We start from the raw sequence: 26,634 nt of genomic DNA on the forward strand, positions 1-26,634 counted from the left end.
TCCTAATGTGACTAGACCCACAAATGGTTTGTTGGCAGAGATGAAATCAGTGGATCAGAGCCAATGGTATGGTCACTTGGTATGGTAGATTGTTGCAGTGATAATCCTGCCTCCTTGTAGCCATACACACATGACTCTCGACTTGGTCACGTGTCTTGGCTTTGACCAATGGGACTAAAGCAAGTAGAACACAGTAGAAGCTTGAAAAGTGCTTTTGCATTTGAGCTTTCCCACTCTTGCAGCATTTTGGACTCTGAGACCACCATGAGAAAAAGCCTGGTCTAGACCATATGGAGCAGAAACCAGCAGTCTTAGCTGAGGTCCCATTAGACTAACCAAGATGGCAGCCACTGGACATGTGAATGAGGCCATTTAGCCTCAGCCAATTCGTCAGTTGACTTCAAAGAACAGCCAAGTTGGCCCAAGGTAGCTGTACCACCTCATTAACCTATATCCAGAGAACCACCTTTTGGGTTGTTTGATCTTTAATACACGTTTTATATTACCTAATTCTGCTTTGATCTGTATTGTTGCTTTCTGTACTCTCTTTGGCTTCTTTTTTTCCGTTTCCTACTTTATTGAATTGGATGCTTATCTTGTTAATTTTCAGTTTTTTAAAGAGGTTGAGAAAACTTGCTTCATAAATTTGAAAGGGTTTGGTGGTAAAATGGATGTCGGGACTGAAAGAGATGGAACCGTCAAGAGATTCCCAGGTTTTGGAATTCATTAGATTGACATTTTCTTTGCTCTTCAGATCCCAAATGGGTTGACTTTGTGTCAGTTCAGATGTAATAGAAGTCTCTATGAAATCTCCGTATGGTATGATAGATGGTAGGTAACTTTTGTTATCTTTCAGTGAGATCAGCATAGCAACAGTACTGATTTATTAGGATTGTTTGGCAATTAAATGAGATAATATGTGTAAAGCATTTGACATGCATAATTATTAGCTATTAGTAGTAGTATTAGGCAGATATGGTAGAGATCATAGCATGGGAATTATTTTTATTAAAGACAATGTTTAATCTAATAGGGCCTCCCACCAAAGTGGGAACCAAAGGCTTATTGTTGAGTTAACTGAAGTGCATCTTCAACCTATCTTGGGCTTGTAGAACTCATTTGTTTTTCATTCATTATTTTGCTTATCCTTTATATTTAAGCCATGTCCTGGTCATGTTCATTGGATCTTGTCATTTGATATCACCGTGCAGTAGTTCTTCATGATCTCATTCTGTTCCCAATATGAAGAAATGGAGGTACTGTGAGGTCCAAGAATTAGTGATGACACTGAGGTCAAAACTGTGTATTTTGCATTACTTGTCAAGCTTTTGAATACTTGAAAATTTCCCAAGTCATTTGAAATATGAAATGAATATTAAAAAATAACCCTTCATTTTCAGTAGGTAGGGTTTGACTTGTGTGTCTCTGGACAGGTTTTGTTCATCTTGCATGCTCTCTCCAATTGGAAACTGAGTGTTTCTGAGACAGAGGCAGGTTGTTAATCTCCATTTGTGGAGGTTTGTGGCACCTGCTCTTTTGTCCCTGAGCAGGCATCTTGGTTCTTTGTTCTTGTATCCCATTTCCCTTCAGTTCTGTTAAATCATAACAGAAAGTTATTCTTCCTTCTGTTACAGAAAACTACTTCCCTTTTCCCTTTTGGCCTCCGTCAGTAATTACAATTCTTTATTTTAACACCTTGAATAAGCATGAGGTCTTGCATTTGTACCAACACTTGGCGCTTTTTATTAGCTCCTTCGCTGCTTCCAACAGGAATGCCCTTAATTCTCTCTGTGGTAGATGGAAGGGATGCTTGCTTCAGGCCCCGTGGTTGCAACAATATATTGGACGGTGCTGGGTACCCTGTTGGTGCCTAACAAACAAGCTCTAATGCTGATGAGAATGAGCAGGCAAGGTCAGAGCCATCCATCAATTCTCTGTCATACAGTATTGTAGGTGAGTGACAGGCATGGAAGGTGAACCTGTGCAGTCTGCATGGAGGTTTGGGTAGAGTACTGGGCACAGGCTGCATTAGTCACATCTTGCTGTGAGTAAAATACCACCCCAATCCACCTTTGATTATTGCGTCAGATTATTGCTGCCCGAAATCACCAAGTTCATCTATCCCATGGACATGTTATAGAATTCTGGCTTAGTTTGTCAGTCCTTCTGAGAGCACCGAATAGGTGAGTGGCAGGAGACCTCCAGACCATACAGGAACAAAGGACCCTCCTGGTCACCTGACACTTCGGGTACATACCCTTTATAGATTGTGAAACAGACTTTAGCTCAGGTGGGATCTTTCTTTTAGCAGAGCAAAGTCAAGATGCAGATCTCTTCTAGTCTTTGAATAGCAAAGCAACCAACCAACCCACAAAAGGAGATCTTAAACCTTCCAATCAACATTTCTGTGCCTAAATATGGTCTCCTGCCATTTTGAACGTGGCAGAGCACAGAACTGAGTTTCTTTTCCTGGTTTCATAAATTTCTTCACCTTTGCTCCTCCCTTAATAGAAACTATAAATCAAATTTAAAAAGGTGGTTGATTTTATTCCATATCTAAAAAAACTTAGGTTTTGCACTTCACCACTTAAAAGCACCCTCCATGTCACTCTCACAAAGCATTTTGAGTTGAATAGGAAATACGGTGAACTCTGTTTTTTGACAGAGAAGACCGTCTCCTATCATAACAGTAGCTGCTGCCCCTGAAACAATTTTGAGATGCAGTCAGCTTTCAGTCTCAGGTGCCATAAATACAAGAACCTTATTCTCCAAGTGCTTGAAGGAGAAACTGTGATTACAGTTTCTTCCATGGCTGCCTCGATTTAGAGCCTGAAATTCTTTAAAAGCACCTTCCAGATTTGAGCGGTGGAGGGAAATTCCATCTGGGCAGTTCTGTGCAGGATCTGGGAGTGGTGCTAATGGGGAAGGGGGCTGGGAGCGGGGATTCTTACAGTTAGAAGAAATAACTACTTAAAGCAAATGCTAATGATTTAAAATGTTATTCCTTCTGTGCTTTTAGGAAAAAAAATAAAATTAAAGTAATAAAGGCTCACAGCCTGTACCTCATCTCCAGTCACTCCACTGAAATTCCCAAGAGGGTCTCAGCTCCCCTCTCCTCCCTTTAAAAATGGTGGACCTGGAACCACTTACAGGAGAGGTTTAATAAGAGGCAAATGTGTTTTATATTTTGTATCTTGTTAAGTGAAAAAAGATGGATTCTCGCAAGTAGTCTCTTGGTGCAGATTTGAGTGGTCTGTGCATGCAAACGTGGGGATGCTTCGCCAGCTAGCATCTCCGCTCTGGTCCCCCATGGCTACTTAAAATCCCCCCCTCCCATGCTACTCCCCCAACCCCAGAGCCAGCAGAGATGAAATTGCTTCATTTGTAGAATGGATCTGCAGATCCAGGAAACTTGTTCTATCTGATTTGCTGATAATTTACTCCTCATTTGATTTAGGGGGGAAAAGAGCAGGGGAAGAAAAACCCATTTCAGCTCACAGAGCCCTTCCTCAAGGAAAGAAGGATTGCCTTGCAGGTTAGAGAAAATCATGATTGAAAGCAACTGAAAAAATTAATAAAGATTTACGCAAAGGTTGCACATTTATTAGAGGAAAAGCAGGGAAAACCTAGCACCTGTAAGTGACAAAAAAAAAAAAAATCTTCAAGTAGCTCATTGGAAACTGGGCTAGGGAGAATGATTTTAAAAATATGTATTTTATCTTAGATATATAATTTTACAGTGAGACACATTCCCTTTCTGGCAATTTTTTTTTATGACCTTTGGGTGCCAGATAGCGCCATTCCTGCTGTCTGCTTTCACTATTCAACGTTGAGGAAGCCCATTATATCTGTCTTTGATCCAGAGATCGGGATTGCTAAAACTGATGGCCACAATTAAAGACAGTCCTGTTGAAAAGCTGACCTCTGCCTGCTCTCAACTGCATGTAAACTTTTCAATATGGATGTAATTTGGTATTAAATTACCCATGCTTTATTGCTTTTTAGTACAGCCCTGTCTGTTGCCTTTTAAAGATAAAGGTAACATAAAAGAAAAATTGTGGTGTGTCTGCATAATTATGTAATTATAAACTTGTTTTCCTACATTCAGAAAACCCTTTGTGTGTGTGTGCATCTATTGAAAAGTAATAGGCTGGTAGGATTGGAGAAGCAGCCGTTATTTTTTTTTTTCTCCTGATCTGTTCAACTTAGACATATGCCGTGCAAGATAGGTCACTGTATTTAACTGTTTTAATCTTGGCTTTCAGAAGCAATTCTTGATTTAGGAGTGGGGCAGGTTTGTAAAAGACATTGTTGCTATGTTTATTCTGTAGAATTGACCAAACCAGAGTGGAGTTGATGCCAGAGCTCTTGGGCAAAGCCTACCTGCCTCACCAAAGATGGGGCCCATCATGGTGACCTGATAATATCACCAAAGTCTGGAATGAGCTCTGGGATGATTTAAACCTCACTATGCTTGAAATTAAAACCACGGCTGTGATTTTCTCTTCCAACATGCTTGTTGGAGGTGAATTCTGAGAGGAACTGAGAACAGGCTGGAGGGGCTGCAGCAGATTCCCTGTTACATCACAGAGCTGCCTGTGCCGCTCAGTTCTACCAGCTACCACTCTGTTATTTCAGCTGCAAAGAGCGTAAGCTATCATTAGAGTTTGACATAGGTTTCTAGAATTGCATTTTCTGAATAGAGACAGAATATCTATTTGGAGGGATCGTTGAAATCACAATCCCATCATAAAACTTCGAGGAAGACACACTCTCAGGCCTCTGGAAACGTGCAATAATTCTGGGTGTAAATGGAAATTTTTGAGCTTGCTTCCTCTTCTTGTTAAATGTTCCATGGCAGGATCTTCTAGTAGAATCACATAAAAAGCCAAGCAGATAAAAAGCTGATAGCAAAACAAACAACCCAAGGGAAGCCAAACAGGCTGTTCCAGACACCTTAAAACGTAATAAAGCAAAGGTTTCAGGTTGAGGGAAAACTGTCTGCAGAATGGAGGCCAGTCCATCTCTTCCTCTTTCCCAAACCTCCACTGAGTTATGTGTCTAGTCCACTACCTCCCCCCCCAACCCCCCCGCATCCAGTCTGATCCTCTGGGCACACTGAAGAATTGTGGCTTGACCCAAGTTGTAATTTATCTGGTTGCTCTAATAAAAAATGCATCCTGTGGAAAACATATGCCATATATACTTTTATTGGCTCTCATGCAAAGAGGTAATAACAGAATATCGAGGACATGTTGAAAATAGATTCCAAGCTAGATTTAATCCCCCCTTCCCCATGAGCCCCTCGAGTATAGCTTACTTTAGGGATGGAGACCAAAAGAAGGCTCAGCTTCAAGTAACCTTTTGTCAAGCTACTGTTTGTATAGGGCCCATTCTTTTTCTTTCATTTCTCCACCTGGGATCTTCATTCCTTTGATGTTGCTAGTAGCAATGTGTGACGGCTGGAGCATTAGATACAGTATGAATTAAGGATGGAGCTATGGGGCTAGATCTGAGCCATCCAAGATGGTAGCTTCTACCCCGTTTGTCTATTGATATTTAAATTACTTAAAATTATATTAAAATTTAGTTCTTCAGTCACATTTACTCTATTTCAAATGGTCAATGGACACGTGGACTAGTGGCTGCCATCTTGGACAGTGGAGATATGGAACACTTCTGTCACTGAGCACCATCTCCCTTTGGCTAAGCCACTGTACCTGGGATTATTCATTCATAAAATGGGAATAATAATAGTATCTACTTCTTCAGGTGATTGTTGGGATATTTAAATGAGGTAATACATGTGCCGTCCCATAGAGTTTTGTGCAATGATGGAAATGAAATCTTCTCTACTTGTGTTGTCCATTAGGGTAACCACTAGGCACATGTGGCTATTGAGCACTTGAGATGTGGCTAAGGTGACAAAGAAACTGAAGTTTTAATTTTATTAACTCTTAATTAAAATGTAAATATCCACTGCAATTGACAATGCAGGTTTCGAACAGAGGACTTACAGTAAACATTAGTTTTTGTTTCTCTTTATTCTTCCACCAGTTTAGAATAGGGGGTCATGATACATTACAGTTTGAAGTTTAAGTGAGAAAATGTCCATGAAAGTGCTAAATAGATATTACTTATTTGACATATTTTTTTCACTATGTATTAAATTTATTTACAAAGAGAAGGCTTATGAAAATAGAAAGGTTAGGAACAGGAATCACAGTGCATTGTGAAATATTAAAGGACCAAGTAAATAAACCCATCTTCTGTTTCAAAGCTCAAATAAGTTTGGATTTGAAGAAAGTGAAAAAGTTTAAGTTCAGAAGACCAGTGAGAGTATCATTAGTTTTCTTTTCAGCCCTTTAATTTGGTGTCTTGTCACTAACATATAGGCCAAAATGGATTTTCTAAAAGGTCGTTGGATCAGCTAGTCATTGGATCATAGTAGCAAAAATTATTTGCTAGAATGAATAATTGAATCTGGCGGCATTTTTGCTTATATTTGCATGTAGCCCCAGGTTTGGAGGAAAGCAGTATCCTTTCTTTTTAAATGCAGCTGCTTGAAAAGATGGGTAATGGAAAAGAGTCTCTATGGTGCTAAAATTTGGTTTCAGCCAAATCTGGAAAGCAAGCCAACCTGCTTTTCATTTAATTCCTTGCAAAATTAGTTTGGAGAAGCATCTACAAAATCTCAGTTAGTGTTTGATTGTATGCTCTCCTATGTTATTTTGTGGGACTTTGTCCCACAAGCCCAACTGAATCAGAAGTTTCCTGAAGAAAAAGTCCGGGATTTTATTCGCAGTCCACATCTAGAACAACAGTGATAGGTAGGTATTCTATAAATACATGTTGACTTATGATTGATTTTTTTTCTACTGCTTTTCATTTTATAACACCAAATTTTATTATGTGCTTGTGGCACAGTGACTACATGTAAGGCCCTCTGTGGCAATGAATAATGATTTTGCATCTATTTATGGTCACAAAATCTCTGATGGTTTTGCTGATGTGTCCCTGGGATTTCAACACTTGTGGACCCCTGATTATAGAAAAATCAGATTGCCTTGAGGGCATCAGTATTGCCTATAACTGCTCTTTAAGGATCATCCATCACTTACCTTACCAGTATAGAAACAACCTGACCTTTTTAATCTTATGAAAAACATTCAGTTTTATCCTGAAACATTTAGTAAAAATTGCAGTGTCTATTTAAGAAGAAATCATTATCAATTAATATTAGATATGCTAGAGATGTGGCAGTTGGGGATAATGTTGAAGTTACAGTTTTATAAAAGATTGAAGAATAATTGAGTTCCTTCTATGAAAATATTCAGCTGAATATCTTGCTCCATATCCACTTTAGCATTTCTTTGAAAGAAAAAAACTACAACCAAACTTAAACATTTTGGGGCAAAATTTGCCAGCACAGCCGATTGTAAGGGAAACGTGTCTACTCTGATAGACCTGGGCCTGCCCAATAGAATTGAAAAGTCCCTCAGAGCTCAGATGGTCTGGGACCACAGAGGTTAATGAACTGGCTCCCCATTCCACAGAGCCAACATCAGGTTCAGTTCAACTCTGAAGGGGCACGCTTTACTTGCCAGTGTAGACGCAAGACATGATTCACTTAAATAGAAATGCATCAGTGCTGGTTTAACCCCAATTGTTACAACTGTGCTACCTGTGGGCCCTGTGCTTCAGTTTTATTAATCCCTAACTCCTCATTGAGATTACTTTATTTAAATGTCATCACCCAGCTCTAAAATATGCTTTCAAAATAACCGTGGTGGCCATGGGATACAAAGTAGTGGGAGAAAAAAAGGAAGCAGTAGAAGCCAACTTCTGTTTGATATGTAGACAGGTTTCAGTCCACTGGGCCCCTGGTGGTGGTACTGAGGCAGGCTTTACAACCAGGCCCGGACATCCCAGCTGTCAGAGGGGGACCGCCATTGCCACTGGTAGGGTTGTGCCTTTGGAGGCACTTGGGTCATTGGTAGAGTAGGATCAGAGAAAAGGTACAAAAAGTGAGATGAAGCAAAGGGGTCTATAAACTAAAGTCTTATGATGCAAGGTGGGGTGGGGGAGGCTCCTGGCATTAGACAGAGAGAAGATCAGAGTCAGTTAATAAGTTTGGGGTGCTGGCGACTGAAACCAGATCACTGGTGGCTGTCAGCTGGAGAGGGGCGTTATCCCAGGTGGATGGCGACCTGGTCATTGCTGTTGCAGCATGTGCCTTAGTATTCATTTCTCTCCACTCCTGTTCACTTTTTTCGATCCTTTGTCAAAAGACAGTGGAGGGTTGGCCTTTTCTCCCCCATGCTGATACAGGTAAAGGCAGAGACTGATGGTGCCAGCCTTAATTCCCCAAAGAAAAGGAGATCCAGATTTATGTGAATACCTTTAGTTCTGAAACAAGAAAAGATAAAACAGGTTGCATTCATGTATTCATGAAGCAGGCAGTATGTGTATTGGCGAATTCTGTACAAATTCACTTATTGTTCCATCCCTCTTATTTCTGAAGACCCACTGCTCATTTTCCCTCAATAACATAAAAGCATTTTTAGCACAACTGAATTTTCAGATTTAAAACGAGATATCCACAGTTCAAAAATGCCTTTTGTGTGTGTGTTTGTGTGCAACAAATTGATTAGAAGATCAGTGTGATTCCACTGGAACAAAACTTTGTTGTGTTGTTTTGTTTTTGTTGGTTTGCTTTTGGTTTAGGAATTTTTTTTTTTAATCCAAAGTAAAACAAGAGGACGTCTTCCAGCTAAGAAAATCATGGTCACAGGTCAGAATTTTGACATCTTGGTGAAGATGGTAAGCTGTGACAAGCAGCTAGTTTTCCTTTCTTGGGTCCATATAACTTGTCTTGCTTTTCCATTGATAGACATTCTATCTTCGATAGCTGGAAGACAACTTTTACAAGGATGAGGAAAAACTCAGTTTAGGAATGGTGGTCCTCAAATTTGTATTTCCATAAATCACCCAAGGGACTCATTAAAAAAAATTGTGATTCACTATGCCTGGAATGCAGCCCAGGAATCTGTAATTTATACAAGCAGACCAACCAATTCAGATCTGTGACCACACTTTGAGAGGTATTGGCCTGTGATAAGGGTAGGCAGACGACAGCCCATTGCCTGTGTGTGCAAATGGAGTTGTATTGGAATTGAGCTGCTCTCATTTGTTTTTATGTTGTCTATGGATACCTTTGCACTGTGATGATAGCAATGGAGTAGTTGCAACCAAGACTATATGCCCCCCCCCCCCAAACTTAAAATATTTAGTGTCTGGCATTTATAGGAAATATTTGCTGACCTCTGATCTAAGAGAAGAGGAAAATTTCAATTTGTAGGTCAACGTGTGTGTGTACATACACATGTATGCATGCTGTATGCTATTTCAAATGCCCAGTGTTTGTTTACCTACATAAAAGGTACATAAAGGGCTGGATGTTTGGGTTTGAGGGCTAGAGGTTGAGGATGGTGCTGTTATTGTAACAGGAAGGCTGTGGTGTAGGACTTAGTAGTGTCATCTTTGTGTTTGTACAGTTAGTGATCCAAGAGCTGGCTTTATTATATATTAGACTTGTGATCTCAGACAAGTTACTTTAGGTCTATAAGCCTCGGTTTCCTAACCTGTGAAAAAAGGATGATTGTAGCATCTACTCATGGTGTTGTGAGGATTAAAAGAAAAATGCGAGTGAAGTGTGTGGTATTGTGTCTGGCACATATCAAGTACTCACTGAGTGTGGGCTCATAGAATCATCGACGTGTTCACCAGTGTTGTGCATTGCCACTTAGCTGCAGGGTACTGAGGTCAATAGATTTTGCTGCCATGCCTGTTGTGGCCCCCTGGGCTGACAAATGTGGTCCAAAGTTCAGGACTCTGGACAACCCAGACCCAGTCGATTCTGAACCAGGCATTTTTTGAGGCATGATCTTCTCTTATTAAATGTCATTTCCAATTTCCCCCTTGAATACACAATTTCAAAGTGGTGCCTGTACCTTTGGAAGTGGTTATTCCCATCTCCTTTAAAAATATTGCTTAATTGTAGCCATGAAACCCTATTCCCCATCAAAAATTCCATCAAATAACAGCCAATAAATGGTAAATTGAGATAAGAACTGTGAGGAACCTGTGTACTTTGTTACACTTTCTTCAATCTATAGTGAATCATTGATGCTGCATATGGTACAAATGAACACTTTATATGCAGTTGTGAAAAGATCTGCCTATAATCCATTGGTTATTTTCTTTCTGCTCTGCTTATTAATGATGGCTAAGTGGCTTTTAAAAATACCAAAAACATAAGACTTAAGTTAAACACTGTCTTTGTTCTATTTAGAAAAGAGGCTGAATGGGTCTGTGAGTGAGGAAGGAATGAATCAAACATCATCATTATCACCACCACCACTACCACCACCACCACCACCACCACCACCACCACCACCACAAGTTTCTTCTGTACATGTTGGGTGCAGGGCCGTGTGTGGGTCTCTGGACATACCCCTCCAGTGTTTACTTGAAGTCAGTGATTATTGTTGGGGAGGGTTTTGCCACCTCCCTGCAAACATTTTGGTTGTCATAGATTGGGGGAGGGGAATGCTACTGGCATCTAATGAATACAGGCCAGGGATGCTGCTAAGCACCTTACTGAGTCCTGGACAGCACTACCTTTTCCCCATTAGAGAATTATGTGGTTCAAAATGTCAGAAGTGCCACTGCTGAGAAACTCTGATTTCTGGGGGAAAGAAATCCAAATCTTCCACATCCTGGACCAGTTCCTGGCATAGGTACCAGATGATAAGTAATTTTACTCCATTTATTGTCTTGAGCCCCCCTTTAGAATTTCTTCTTCCTTTGTATCCTTTCTGCCATTGACTGCTTTCTGCCATTCAACCAAGTATACTTCTTGGTTGAAAGCAGTTTTTAAAGTAAGATGTATTCACCGGGGAGAAGGTTATGACAGAGAAGAAGTGATTGACTCAGGATATGGTCCCTAGATTTTTGGAGGTAAATGAATCCTTACCTTTGTGGTCAGCCAGTATTGTATACCACAGTGATTCATGATGGTTTCAAGTGGCTTACACCAAACATTGTCTTTCATTTTAACCATTGTGTATTTATTCTAACACATTGTAATATATATTCTAGTTATTTAAATATTAAAACAAAGAAGTGGTTATTAAAAAGAAGATGTCAATAGCTAATAGATAAAGCAAGATATTAATGGGACAAATATACCTGCCATGAAAATTTTGTTCTAACAATTAATTTTAGTAAGCATATTTAAGTTTCAAAAAGGGGGCTGTTTTAAGAAGAAATATTAGGTAACAGTCCATCAACACAGGATACCCCCTTCTTTTGCCTGTGAGGATAATTTAATAATGATGTAGAAAGCACTGCCCCACTTATCTGTTGCTATGAAATGAGACACCCCAGTGCTTAGAATCTCAGAAGGATGGTTACGTTCATTTTGTTCATGAACCTGCAATACGGGCAGGGCTTCATGAGGACAGCTCATTTCTGCTTTTGTCACTATTGGTCGGGATGGCTGGATAGCTGGTGACTGGAACACTTGCTCATTCACAAGTCTGGTGGTTGATGCTGGTGTCAGGACCTCAGCAGGGGCTGTGGCCAGAACATCTGCATATGGTGTCTGTATGTGGTATTTGGCTTCTTCACAACATGTTGGCTGAATTCCAAGGATGAGTGTGCACCACAGAGAACAAAGGCAGAAGGTGTTTTGCCTTCTGTCTGTAGAGGAGTGTCGCTGCTACATTGTTAGAATAACATTTGGGATGGGGTATATTGTTGCTACTCATCTTTGGTAAAAAGAGTTTGCCATAAGCACCATCACACATATTAGTATATATTTAAATTTGTGTGATAATTTTATAATAATCCTTTTATTGCCCTCCTGCCCTGCTGTTTTCTGGAGAAGAGAATTGAGGCTCAGAGAGTTTAAGTCACATGTCTATTAACACGTAGTTAGTTTGTGGCTGAAGGAAAGCAGTTTTGGGGTCATGATGAGACACTCTTCACTAGGTTGCCAAGTTCAAAGGTATCCTTTTCACATTCTTGCTCATCCTCTTATTAGGGCCATTGCTTTCCTTTCACCTGGGCCCATTTATTGTTAAGTTCTAGAATACCTCTTAGAAACAAAGATCCTTATTACAGAGTTCTCCAAAGGTCATCAAATCCCAAGATATTTTAGTGAGAGACTGTCTACTGTTGTTGAAGCAGCTTAATTTCTTTTAGGTGCTAAGACTGGAAGGTCAAAACCTCCTGGTCAGCCTAATGGACAGATAATTGTGTTGACCACATTTTCTTGACTCTTCAAAATGTTTTAAGGTTTTAAATTCTGAGATATTTCAATTTTTAAATGTTTATTCTTGAGAGAACACAAGCAGGGTAGGAGCAGAGAGAGAGAATCCCAAGCAGGCTCTGTGTTGTCAGCACAAAGCCTGACATGGTGCCCGAACCCATGAAGCATGAGATTGTGACCTGAGACAAAGTCAGATGCTCAACCGATTGAGTCACACAGGTGCCCTGTGAAATATTTGAAATAAAATACAAAAATAATACTCATTCTCCACCACCTAGCTTTAAAAGTTCTTTGCCATATCTATTGCTTCACTTAAAAAAAAAAAAAGACATTACAGATACCCTCATTTATTCTCTACCTTCCTAGAGGTAACCACTATTCTAGTTTTGTTTATATAATTTCCAAGGGCATTTTCATTGTTGTTTCAAATACATAAATATTTTTATTTATGTATATAAATAATCATTTAAATATACATAAATTCCTATATTTTGTTCAACATTATAGGTTTGAGACTTATCTGTGCTTAAGCTTTTAGAAATAACTTACTCTTTTATTTGATCTGTTCTATAGTGTTCTGCTAAATACTGAATTTGATGGGCTTAAATGACTTTTTAGTATTGTTTAATTTGCATTTTTGTGAATTTGAACATCATTTCATAAATTTACTGTTCATTTGGAATTCTTGTGTTAATTTCCTGTTCATTTTCTCTGCCCATTTTTTTCTATCAAGGTTCTTTATAAATGTGTAGAAATTCTTCATATGTTCTGATCAAAATACTGTGCTAATTATATGTGTGGAAAATATCTCCATCTGCTGTGTGATTTGTCTTTTCACTTTGTTCTTTGTGCATTTTGTCATATAGAAATTGTAAAGTTTTGTACAACCAAAATTCTCAGCCTTTTCCTTTATAGTTTGTACATTTTGTGTGTTGTTAAAGAAATTCTTCCCTATTGGGATGTCAGAAAGATATTCTTCCATGTTTGATTGTTGAGTTTGGATGATTTTGCCTTCTCATGTTTTAAGTATGTAATCTATGTGCAATACTTTTCCTCATTTGTGGAGAAGGCAATCTAATTTTCTATTTTTCTAAATGTCTAGCAGCATTTCTTAAATGGTCCATCATTTGTCCCATTGATTTGCAGTGCAGTTCTGTCATATGCCAAGTCCCCGTACAGGTATGAGACTGTTGCAAGTTTTCCATGTCTGTATGTTAATAATAGATGGTTGTAATTACTGTACTGTTGTGATAAGCTTTGTTATCTGGTGAGTGAGACTCCCGCCCTTATGAATTCTTCCTTCTAAAAATTGTCTTGCCTATTTCTTAACTTTTTGCTTCCATGTGACTTTTAGAGTCAGCTTGTCAGCTGCTAAGAACTGCCCTGCTGGGGGTTTTGATTGGCATTGTATTTAATTTTTAGATTGTTTTAAGGTCAATTACCAACTTGAAATAAAATCCTCCTGTCCATGAACAACGTATAGCTCTCCGCATACTCAAGTCTTTCATTCAGTCTTCAGACATCTCTCTTCTGGCATCTGTGTGTGTGGATCGATCAGAATGCTTTTCTAGAAGCACGTGCTTGCTGCTCCGGTGCCCACCTGTGTCCTCAGCCCAGTAAAGAGCCTCCCAGTCAGTGATGAGGATAGAGCAGCTCTGGCAGCCCATGGACAAGGGCACTGCGAATATGGGGATCCCTGCCCATCCTTCTAGTCAGTCCATTCACTGCTGGAGTCTGGCTCCTGTGATGGGGGCAGGGTAGAAGACGAGGAATTGGAGCCTGAGACCCAGGCAGCAGGTCTGAGTAAGGTGCGTACACATTGTGAGTGTACAGTTATTTCCTGGACCCATTTGCTTTCTGTGTTCTAGTGGCAGTGTGCCATTGCTTGGACCATTGTCTCCAAAGTGCTTGGGTTCACGTCACACTCCACCACTCACTAGCCTGGGAAAGGTGCTTAACTTATTCATATCTCAGCTTCCTCATATGTAAAGCGGGAAGCCTCATGGGGTTGTTTTGAGTTAAAGTCAATAAAGTTTAGAGAATTGTGCTATGCTTCTTGGAGGTTACCTGCTGCTCCAACATCACCATTGTATTGTTAGGTTTGTACTAAAATATCTTGGATTTGAGTTGGTATTTTCCTGTGTGTACTTTCTCTTGAAGTGAGCTTCCTGGGACATACTCTAACTTATTGGAGGTTTATGACATATTCAAATTTCTTAAAATATTTGTAGGAATAAAACTGTTTAAACCAATGTTTTCCAAATCCACTTGTTCATCAAACTCTTGCTTTTTTCATTAAAAAAAATTTTTATAGTTTATTTATTTTTGAGACAGAGAAAGACAGAGCATGAATGGGGGAGGGGCAGAGAGAGAGGGAGGCACAGAATCCGAAACAGGCTCCAGGCTCTGAGCTGAAAGCACAGAGCCTGATGCAGGGCTCAAGCACATGAACCGTGAGATCATGACCTAAGCCGAAGTCAGATGTTTGTTTAAGGGACTGAGCCACCCAGACGTCCCAACTCTTGCTTTTTTCAAAGAGTACCTATGAACATCAATGTCATTAGTATTCCATGGAAGACCATGTCAGGAATAGTCCTTAGGGCATTACTTACAGCAATATCTTTATTTTGGCATATGGTACGGAAAGACATCCTGAGAAAATATATCCTTAGGGAAGGGCTTGAAAACAAAGGTTAGTTAAGGAAGAGAGACTGACACTGGTAAACAGTCTCTGATCAGTAAAACATCCTTGAAGTGTGTTTAAAAAACTATACCGTATGTTAGCCAAAGAGCTCCCACTGGTTATACATATATGTTGTTTTAAGTAAAAATGTCTTATTTTTGGTGCCCATATTGCAACCTGGTGCTGAGATGAAATTGTATTAATTTTGTGGAAGCCCCATTGGAGTGTCTCTTAAAGGCAGAAGGCCAGTTTATTGGTATTAATCATAGTTCATTTACTGCTTGTTTTTGTTTCTTCAAAGAACTCACGTTGCAATTGGGAATGGCATTTTGGGAATGCTACTGAGATCCATATTCACTTCCCCATCCCTCACGTGTGTTTTGTTATTTCCTTCACCATATTCTCTACCGACAGCCTGTGAAATTGTTTGACTAGTTAATTGCTCTGAATCGGGAACAAAATGCAAAGGCAAAGCAGAGAGGAGGCAGCTCCATGCTGCTGCCTCCCGTGTCGCTGTCCTGTCAATGTTCTGGCTGCTCTTAGCTGAGGGAGAAGTGGATTATGCTGGTGTTTGATCCAAATAATTAGCTCTTTATCAAGCAAAGCAAAACGAAACCAATTTTAAACATGATCTCCTTCCGTTACCTGGAAGATCTTTTCTTAGAAGAGTTTCCTCCAACCCCTTTCTATTTTTGCCCCCATGGCACCTTTTATTGCAGTAAGGCGACATCTCCTTGTGGGCCATGGATGAGTTTCAAAGCTGCTGGGGGCAGGGCCTGGTGGGGAAAGGTTTAACTACGGAGAGAACGGGAACTAAGGAGTGAACTTTCTGGCTGTGCCCTTAGTTTTCATCATGTATTCTCGGTAATGCCGATTCCTCCACTGAAGTGGTCTATCAGATAAAGTCAGCAATAAACCCCAGCTGATTTGCTGGTAAATTGCAATACCTCCAGTTCACATATGTCTACTTACAGGTCTAGATGCTTCTAGAATCTTGAAAATGGTTATTTTATAGCCTTGGTTTCCATGGCTTGTGTTTTGTTCTTCCAACATACGCATGCTAAGATGTCTTGGGTTAACTTGAATTAGGTACCTTTTGTTGTATGGTTTTATGAATAAAGTTTTATAGATGTTGTCTCACATTTCTTTCAAACAAACTTAATGTAGGTACTTAAATGTCTATGAATTACTCAGAAATCAAGTTAAACTAATAACTTTTGATTTATCTGTCAAAGATAGGTTTTTATGAGACTTAATCACTTCTTAAACAGAAACATTAAAATACAAAATGAGGCTTGTTTTTAATTAAAAAAGAAAAGAACTGTTAACACCTGCAATATGTAAACATTGTTGCCTAGTAAATTATAATCGGATTGCTGTTGGATTGCATATTACATTGTGCTAATACTGAAGGACCCATTCCCAGTGATGTCATTAACAGGCTCTGAGTAGACAAGATCTGTTACTACTAAAGAAGGCTGTGCTAGCAATTTGCAACAGACCAGGAGTAATTTGGGGTAGGATTGACTGGAACTGTTAAGAGGCATTTCTTTTTATTTGAGAAAAAACTTTCACATGTTAGATTTTAACTCTGTTAGGGCAGTATTCATTAGACACAGACCATTTTATTAATTTAAAAAGTATCTTGAGTGCCACCAAATTTGTTTCTCTGTGTACAGTTGGCTTTCCAATAGGAGCAGATGAAGGAAAAGTTGAAGCATGCAGAAGAAAGTTTTTCTCTTTGCCCCTGGCTCTCTCATCATTGCAGATAAAATAAGAAGTGAGTGGTGACGTAAATGGTTTTTAAAACAGATGCTTTTTATTTTATTATACTCGGTTTTTTTTACTCTGCGGAGACAGGATGCAGCTGTGATTCCAGGCTGTCCACTAGTGGGTGCTGCAGCGCTTCCGACTTGCTGTATATTGTTATCTGGGCTCAGTATTAAAAAAAAATAATACAGTGAGTGGTGAGTTTCCCTTTAGAGCTACTGTCCTGTCAAGAAAGACACCAGAAATACATTTGGAAGATTATATCCACTGAAATTATTTACTAAAATTTTAGAATAATGTGCTTGAGATTACTGCTGCTCACTTTTTGCAAGAATTCATGTGTATTTGTGAAATGTCACATCTGTTCTTGTTTGATCGGCATGTATGTTGAAGTCCACATTATGCAGAAGAGGAAAGGTACCTGATGCCATAGTACAAATTAACAGTATTTATTAGGAGAAAATTCTGCCTTTTTCTATTAAACAAAAACATGTAACATGTTCAGTTTATCTCATTTTGAGTATGAAGCAGTGCCATAGTGGCTCAGATGTCTATTTGATATTTAGAGAAGAATTTGATGCTTTAATAAGGGAATCCTCTGTCTCCCTCATCCATCATCCGCCATCCTCATCCATCCAAACAACACTGTAAATTTGTCAGAGGCTTTTCCATATTCAGTACTTGTATAAATAATGGCTGCTGTGATTTGAAAAAAGGGAAATGTGCACTTTCAGGCTATGTTATATATCTGATCACAGTCATGGCGACATCTCATAGTTTTTGTTTTGCATTGCTCAGGCTTGGTGCATATAATTTAAGCTCCAGAGCCAAAGGACATTTTTGAATGTTGACCCTTATTGTGGTTAGTACTTGCCAAAATGAAATTAGTTTGCAAGGGTGGGGGTGCTTTTCTACAGCAGATGAAACACAGTCTCTGCTCCATTACTACACTTTTATCATTGCCCATCGCCTCTCCTTCTCTCCTTTGCTGTCTTAGGGATTATTCAGGTTCTGTGCAATATTCTGAAATTAATCAAAGGAAGAAGAACCCCATGCCTTATTATACATCACAGGAAGAAAGTGGTTTCCACAATCCAGACAACTGTGTGATGTTGTCTAGTTATGTAACTAGAATTTTATCTTAAAAAAAAAAAAGGTTTTCGTTTTCACACAATAAAACCTTTTCATGTTAAACTTGTACAAGCAACGGATCACTCCATGTGAGTGTAACAAAGGGTCTGAATTTAACTGATAGGCTGTTTCCCTTATTTAAATAAGGAACTGATCTGTGAATAGTGTTCATTTCTTTCTTTGATTTTTGGCTTAGTAGATCAGCTGTATGTCCTTAATGCATTTTGGGTCATGGAGGCTTTCTATGCATTGATATAGGAGCAAACTTGCAGGATGCTTATCCAGTCTGGACTTTGTATTCTGTCTCATCTTTTTTTATAATCATGCTCCACAAATTATTTTTTCCCAGTAAATTAGTGGCCATTGTACAGATTGCAGACACTTAGTTTGATTGAAAGTAATAAAGGGAGATTATCCACCAGGTTGGTTGAGTGAAGGTTCTGATTTGACCCACTGCCTGGAGAGAAAAGAATTAATCTTATAAACCCGACTCAATTCTGCCATGCTTTGAAAAACTGCCAAGAATGCATTATATCCCTTTTGTCTTAAGTCCATTGAGAACTAAAGGTGGAGTGGGACAGATCTGATGTATGAGCCAAAGAACGGTGGCCTCCGTGTTATGCTTTGTGTGGTATCCTGAACTATAATGAGGGCTTTCCCTTGCTCTGTGAATACCATGACAGTCTTTGAATTTTGAGGAAGAGGAAGAGAAGGAGAACAGTTTTCATTTATTATATAAATTCTTTGTGCTGGGTGCTGTTTTAGGTTTTAAGCTTGGAATATATTTATTTAGATTATATATGTTTTTGTATCTTTTTAAAAAGTTTATTTTGAGAGAGAGGGCACCAGTGAGCCAGGGAGGGGCAGAGAGAGAGGGAGAGAGGAAACTCTGAACTGATAGCATGGAGCCTGACACAGGGCTGGACCTCACGACTGCAAGATCATGACCTGAGCTGAAACCAAGAGGCAGACACTTAAGGGACTGAGCCACCCAGGTGCCTCTGTATGGTTTTTGTATCTTATCCTCATGAGATAAAGTGCTACTATGGCAACTTTATGGGTGTGGGTCAGGTACAGAGAGGTGAAGTATAAGATCCTGTAGCTAGAATGTGAATGATTTGAGGTTCAGACCCAAGCTTTTTACTCCTAACAGCACATGCTTGTAAACACCGTGCTCTCCTACCTATTCTGAGAGAGCAAAGGAGATCAGAGTTGGATCCTGCAGCATGCCCTGAATCAGCTGTTGTAGGGAGGCACACAGCAGAAATGAATGAATGAGAAAGTTCACTGCTGAAGTTGAGGAGAGAACCTTTTGTCCTTCTTAGCAGATAGCTTGGTTTGCAGCTTGCCTGGCCTGGGTGCCTGCGTTCTCTTCTTTTTTATTGTTGTGGCTGGGAGCACACCACTAACTTATCTGAGCCTCTATTTCTGTCTCCACAACATCCCTTATAGGTTGTTGCAAGCATGGTGGAAGATGGCCCAGTGAGTGCTGCATGGCTGCTAATAGCCAGCAGGTCTGTCCAAGGATGTGATAACGCTGCCTTGGGTGGGAGGTTGGAGGCTCAGGATGCTATTTAGCACCAAGAAAAAGGCAACGGGAGCTTCCAATATGTCATATCGGGAAGAACCTTAAGAGCCCAAATTCAAATGGAAAATCCCAACTTACAGATGACACATAGGAGGACTCACACTACCTCCATAACCTTTGAACCCCAAAAAGACAACTCTTCCCCTAGAGGTATTTCAGGGTATGCTTTAGGCAAAATGGTAGTGTCAACTCTGGCCTTCACTGAACTATAATTTCTAGTGGGTGTCTGGAAAGTTTCTGAGCATTTAAGACCCACCCTGCTTCTTTAGGTTTATGGAGGCAACTGTGGTTGACTGGGGTAGGCAATGCCCGAGCCTGTCTTACCTCCACTTCTCTCTTCCTCTGTATTTTGATTTTTATCCTGTTGTGTGAACCAGAGGGAGGGAGATGGAGAGAAAACAAACTGTGCTAGCGACAGTTTCTTTCCCTTGAAAGCTATGGGGCCTTCTTTTGGAGGGTGATTTCCTTTAATCTTTTGTTTTTTGTTGATGGTTGCAGTCCACCCTCCCAGAGTTACCCCCTTTCTAATCTTGACCTAGTATAGAAGGAGAGAGGCAAAGGGAAGAGTGAAGGTGTACAGAGGCCAAGAGGGTAATGATGTGGGATCAGGCCGGGAGGCCACCCAGGGAAGGCCCTTGCTTTGCACCCTAGTGTGCTCAGGGCTCTCGGTGGGCTCTTTTCCCCATTGCCTTCTTGCCTTAGTCTTAGCCAGAGTCTGGCTCCTGGTCTGCAAGTTGTTCCGCAGATGGCGCGGCAGCAGACTCCAGGAACCATGGGACCCACAGAGTGATGGTGTTCATGCTTGACGGCCAAGACAGGGATCAGGGAAACTGTTTTCATTGGGATTGGCTTCTGTCGTTTCTCCAAAAGCAGTCCATTGAACGGCTCCACTGTTTCTGGAGCCATTATGCCATGAAGTGAAGTTTGGATGAAGGACAGATGTATTATCTAGGAAGGAATCCTCGGACTTCTTCCAGAGAATGTCCAGTCATTGCCTCTGCCAATGAATGAAACTGTTCTCCAGTGTTCTGTTTTACAGAGGCAGTTTCTAGGGAAGGGAAAAAAAACCACCCAGCCCCTATGACATTAATCCCCCTTTGCTCTGAAGCAAGTAAGTAGCAAGTGTCAGTTAATATCCATTTTATAGGTGAGGAAATAGAGGCACTGAGAGATTAAAGAGATAAGTGCTTCTCAAAATTGCATGTATTCATGAAGTGCCTAGGGATTTTTTATAAATGCAGATTTTGATTCAGCAATCTGGAGAGGAGATCTGAAAACCTGCATTTCTAACCTGCTCCATGAAGGCAGAGATGTTTGCAGGTCTGGTCTTTGATTCATTTGAGTTTCCAGGATGTGGCTCATTTACATACATAGCGAGTTAGCAACTTACCAGATAATGCTAATTGCCTATGTCCCAAGGAGGCAAAACAATACAGTCTTCTAATCAAGACTATCTGGGACTTCTTTCAAAATACTTAAAATATGAAGCCTACCATTTATGGATTGTTCTGACCACAGGGCATAAAATAGCCAGACTGACAGGTTTGGTTTTCTTACACAATTAGGTAGTTAGACTGGCTTCATGCAGCCATAACCAGAGCCTGCCTTAGATAACAGAGGCATTAGAAATTGTATCCAAGCATCAGGAACAAAGTAGTGCTTTAAACAGAAGGCAACTGCTAGCTTATAAATTCATATTTCATTCCAACAAAAGCCCATAAATCGTGCGTGTGTATGTGTGTATAGGTTCAGTGTTAACTCTAGTTCTTACTCTACTCTTGTCGTCTATTTCCTTATAACATGTTAGCAGAGTTGGCCTCTGCAAAAGACAATCTTTCCCATGTGCTGCTACTCACTAAGATTCCACAATTTGTTGATGACTCACACATCTGCGTGGAAGAGTACACTACCGCCCTCAGCTGCAGCAGTTTATGCTTTTCTCCCCTCTAGAATATGATTACCCCGAAGTATGTAATAGTCATCTAATGGGGAGCAGGTGTAAGAAGAAACTCAGCAATTCTGAACAAAAGGAATGGACGTAAAATGCAGCATGAAAGATTTAGGTTAGACACCCACGTGTGGGGAAAATGCTCTTCTGCTAGTAATAGCAGTGAAACATTGAAACATAGGATCAAAGCAGAGTTGTGGCACATTCTTAGGACATTTGAAAGAAAAGGGCAGGTGGTTCTGTTTCAATGCTTTTTATACAGCTCCTCGCTGAGGGAGGCGAATGAATTCTGCAATTGCAGGAGATCATTTTCAGTTCTGTGATTCATGAGAAATGAATTCTGGGGACATTTGATTAAAAACCATGTCAGAGAGCCACATATTCCAAAGGTCTTTTGTGATCATCCTAATTGATACTGGGATGTCATTTTTTGGCATGAGTACAGGAACCCAACAAGTATTGAAGGCCAGTTTTTTTTCATTTGGATGATTCTCATCTATACCTTCAATGATAATAAAAATTACCTGCCCTAGGGGGTTCTAAGACACTGAAGGTAGAGCATCATCTGAATACACAAGGGAACCAAAGGTTATCAGTTATATTTTTCTCCCAGTTTTGTTTGGAATCTTCCAAATTTTAACAGTCTATACAATAGTTTAACAGTTTAAATCGTGGTTCTTTATTTTCTTTTCTAATTGGAATTTCAACCAGGAATGCTTACAGGCATTCACTCTGCTCACTTTGAATGATTTGGTGCAGTAGAAAGTGATTAAAGATGTCCATACATTGGTCCCAAATTGCCATAGTGCTATCATTTTTGGCATTATACCATACTAAAACCCATGGCTTGAGAGAGCGTGACAGTGCCTAAAAATAATGGAGATTAAACTTTCTCAGCTTCTCAGAGGATCCCGAAAATAAAATACTATGTGTCTTGTAAGTGACTAATGGCACCTTGGTATAAACAGCATCGTAAGATCTCTCTCTCTCTCTCTCTCTCTCTCTCACACACACACACACACACACACACAATCACATAAAGATGAGAAATGGACATTTGAGTTTCTAGTGAATATTTCCTAGGTCCATTATATATGGGGTCAGCAGCAGTGTACATTCAGTAAAATTCACAGGAGGCAAATAGGAATGTGGAGGAATTCTCTAGAGCTTTTGAAGTTGGATACTTCAAATATCAAGCAAGGGATCCAACTTGGAGCTTTTGAAAGCAAGAATTACAAAGGTGGGCAAAGAAGGTAGGGGAAACTGATAGGAGTGAATGGCCTGTATTTAAAATATTGCTCTGCAGGGGGGTTATGGCACCTGAATCCCATATATATATATTTGTACTGTTGTCTTTATCTCAGTCACAGAATCTACCCCTCGGTGAGCTGACCCATCAACCAGACCAGGTCTGGACAAGAAAATTGAATCCTTTGGTGGTTGTTTTGGTTATTAAATTCAAGGTTTCTAAAGCTAAGTCAACACAATTCATTCTCATCAGCTCATCAGATTACTAAAATAGTGAGATTAATTAGTATTTTGAAAGAAAAGAGATGGAAACTGTCAACTATACTTGAATTAAAAAAAAAAAAAAGAGGGAGGCACCTGGGTGGCTCAGTCAGTTAAGCGATTGACTTCGGCTTACGTCATGATCTTGCGGTTCATGGGTTTGAGCCCTGCACTGGGTTCTGTGCTGGCAGCTCAGAGCCTGGAGCCTGATTCAGATTCTTCTATCCCTCTCTCTCTGCCCCTCCTCCATTCATGTTCTGTTTCTGTCTCAAAAATAAATAAACTATAAAAAAATTTTTTTAAAAAAGAGGGACAGAAACTGTCCCTAAAACATTTTTCCTACTCCAGAAAATCCCAGAAATTTGGACTTCATGGATTTTTATAATTTTGCCAATTAAAACATTTCTAAGAAAGGGGTTCCCAAATTAAAAAAAAACCCAACAAACAAGGGAAAACAAAATATCATTTGTTATATCCACCTTTTCATGAGAGAAAAGGTCTGAATGTGGGAAAGAGATATTTTCGAAAACATCATTGCCTGTATGTTCAGTAAATTCACCTTTATGACAACCTAGTACAAAGCAGTGGAGATTTCGTCATGGACTAACAGTGGCCAACTGGTGGGGATTTGAGAATCATTTCTGCAAAAAGCAGCTGCTTGTTGAGAAGTTGATCTGCCTGAGGGGAATGGGGTGACTTCTGAAGGCCCATTGGCCTTTGGCTGTTGGTGACCTTCACCCATGAGATAGGTGTGTCTTAAAAAGCATTAGAAACATTGGAGTATTTGTACAAAAACATTTTCATAAATGAAGATACATCATTTTGACTCAGGCAGGCTTGAAGAATTTCCAAATACCCAATTTACTTTTTGATTGTTTCACCAAGATTTAGCAATTCTCTGGCCCATTAAATATGGAAAGATGTGAAACCTACATCTACTCTAAACTCTTCTCTGATTTCCATTTTACAAACACGCGATGACTTAGCAATTTCGCAAAAGCTCAGGCATCATAGTGTTTGAAATGAGAAATCTTAATGTCATTATTATATAACTATCAATTCCTCATACTATTGTGTAATATGTAAAGCTTTCTGAACTAGGAAGTCTTGGTTGGGAGAAAATGAAATGAACATCAAAACTTGAGGTTTGAAAACGAGTTGCTAGTCCAAGCATTATATACTTATCCTCTGTTTTGTACCTCACTTAGGTAGAATAGTTCATATTTTCACCCAGATTTTGTGTTTGGGAAAAAAAATGCAGGAATAAGGTCAGTGTTCCAGGATAAGTTCCCTTTCAACGTTTTAAAAGTTCATAACAATTGTTTTACCTAAGAATTCTGGGCCTGACTAGGTAGTAATCACATGGAATGTACAGCAGAAGCAACTAGAAGGATACATTATTTTATAGATGAAGGAGGGGTAGACAAGGGCCCAAGGAGGGATTCAAGTTGAAATGCAGATGTCTGTAAAAAGGTGTAACAGGACACAGAAGTGGAAAATTGAGGAAGATGACAGAGCTGAAAGGTACAACAGCATTTCAGATAAAGCTTTATGGATTCCTTCCAGGAGTATGTGGATTTCAGCTGGAGCTAAGTCAACATTTTGTGTATAATGCGTTCTACAGCCATTGGGAGTTGCCAGATGTGTGTGTGTTAAGCTCTTTGGATAGACAGTGCTAACGAGGCCCTGCATATGGTCACTTGCCTATTTTTCCAATCAGCTACAGCTTTAAAAAGCCCAGGCCTCTTAAGGGCATGTCTGGGTTCATTGCAACACGGACTGTCCCATTGTGTGCTCTGCTAATTTTGGCCAAAAGAAAATTTTGCTTAAAACAGTTGAATATTTAAATACTACATGGACATTATTCACGAGGTCTGCTCCAGTTTGAGCATTCCTTAAAACTCCTAATGCAATTCTTCTAGTGTGGACTTCTTTGGCTTAAAGGACAATTAAAAAGGTCAAGCACCACTCCATTGACCTAAAAGGAGTAAACAATTAATTTAAAGATCACAGTGTAGTCCATTTATTAAACTCATTTTTGTTTGCTTTTGTTTTTTGGGTTTTCTTGGCCAGCTGTACCAAGGCATTCAAGTACTTAGGTCTTGGTAAAACTGTTTTCTTTCTTCCACTTGTGTTAATACAGATATTAAGTCTCATAATATCTACTTAGCATAAACAAGAAGATAAAAATGATTTCTATGATTGAAATGTTTGTTATTTAGCATTAAGCATCTTCCTGCTCCCATGCGTTTTGCATTTAATCCACTCGGTGCTTGGTTTGGGGATTGCTAGATTAGTTTTAATCCCCTGTCTAATAGTGGAGTAGTGGTGAGATTTATTACACAGACAGGGTTTGGTTCTTGGATTTAAGAGGGCTCACGTGCACTCCATGCATATTAAATTTGGGAAACCACCGGTTCAGTATAAAAGGTTGAGGAGACATCCTTTATCTCAGAATGGTTCTCTTTAGGCACACAAAGTGCAGACAGCATTTATTGCATTAATGAAAAGAAAATTGATTACAAGTGTTTCTCTCTTTTGGGGTCAGACTAATGTTCTCAGAATATGGTTTTTTCTCCTCTTTTGAAATGTACTCTACCATCATTTCAAAGCATTCTAGATGTTTTTTTTATTTCTTTGGAGGCCACCTCCAGGGAAAAGATAAATTGCTTATTATATAATGGGTTCTTCCCAAGAAAACTGGAAAAGGTTGGGTACTACCCAACAAGGGGAATAAATATTTGCAGAAATTAGAGAAGATTAGGATAGCTCACTACTCCTACAGAATCTAATAATTGCCAAATTTTTTCCACATGGATATATAAAAACCTGTGCTTTTCAAGATTGGAGGTTTATTATTTTAATATTAGCTATATTTCACACAATTCAAAAAGATTCTGGTTAAGAGAGAATGTAAAAAATAATCAGTATACTGTGACTTGCACATTTTTGTGATTAATGAATAAAAGTCATGGTGGAATAAAACTTGGAGTGGTAGTTTAAGTTTGCTTCTGTTGATCCTCTTAAGTAATTTTACCTTAAGGAAAAGAATGGAGTGTATTATGTAGTCAAGAGATGAATAGACAGGTACTGGGAGCAACAGGATACTGGATAGAAAATACAGATTTTTATGATGTTAGAATATCATCTGATATTTTGAATGACTCTTACCCAGAGAACTTGAACTTGAATCTGATGAACGTAACCTGTGACCCAGGAAATCTTACTTGGTGTGTCTTTCAGCACTGTTTTTCTCTACATTAAGGTTTGATTCTCTAAAGGAAGAAAACAAATGTGTGAAATGGTTAGTGGTTTCCTCATAAAATAAAGACGAGCTCAAATGAGGGCAAAACAGTTCAGCTTACTTAAGAGCCATCTTTAAACTTTATAAAACATTGCTTTTTCTTTATGGTTTGAGGGTTCAAAGGATCCTTTCTGTATTCTTCATTTTTCCTTTCACATTGTGATTTTGGATTTTTGTTTCCAAATTATATTTTATGCATTAAATTTGTTTGGTGCTAGCTGTGAATATGGATAACTTGAAGTTAGTGTAATTGGTTTCCTTGAGAGACCAAAATAAGAAAGAAACATGTTCTTTTGGAATATTATTAATGCTATATGATTTTAAATCCCACTCAGCATGACTTTTAATGTATACATTTAATAAT

The sequence above is a fragment of the Hyaena hyaena genome, unplaced genomic scaffold, assembly GCF_003009895.1.
Source record: "Hyaena hyaena isolate Hyena2069 unplaced genomic scaffold, ASM300989v1 scaffold_18, whole genome shotgun sequence".
Lineage (NCBI taxonomy): Eukaryota > Metazoa > Chordata > Mammalia > Carnivora > Hyaenidae > Hyaena > Hyaena hyaena.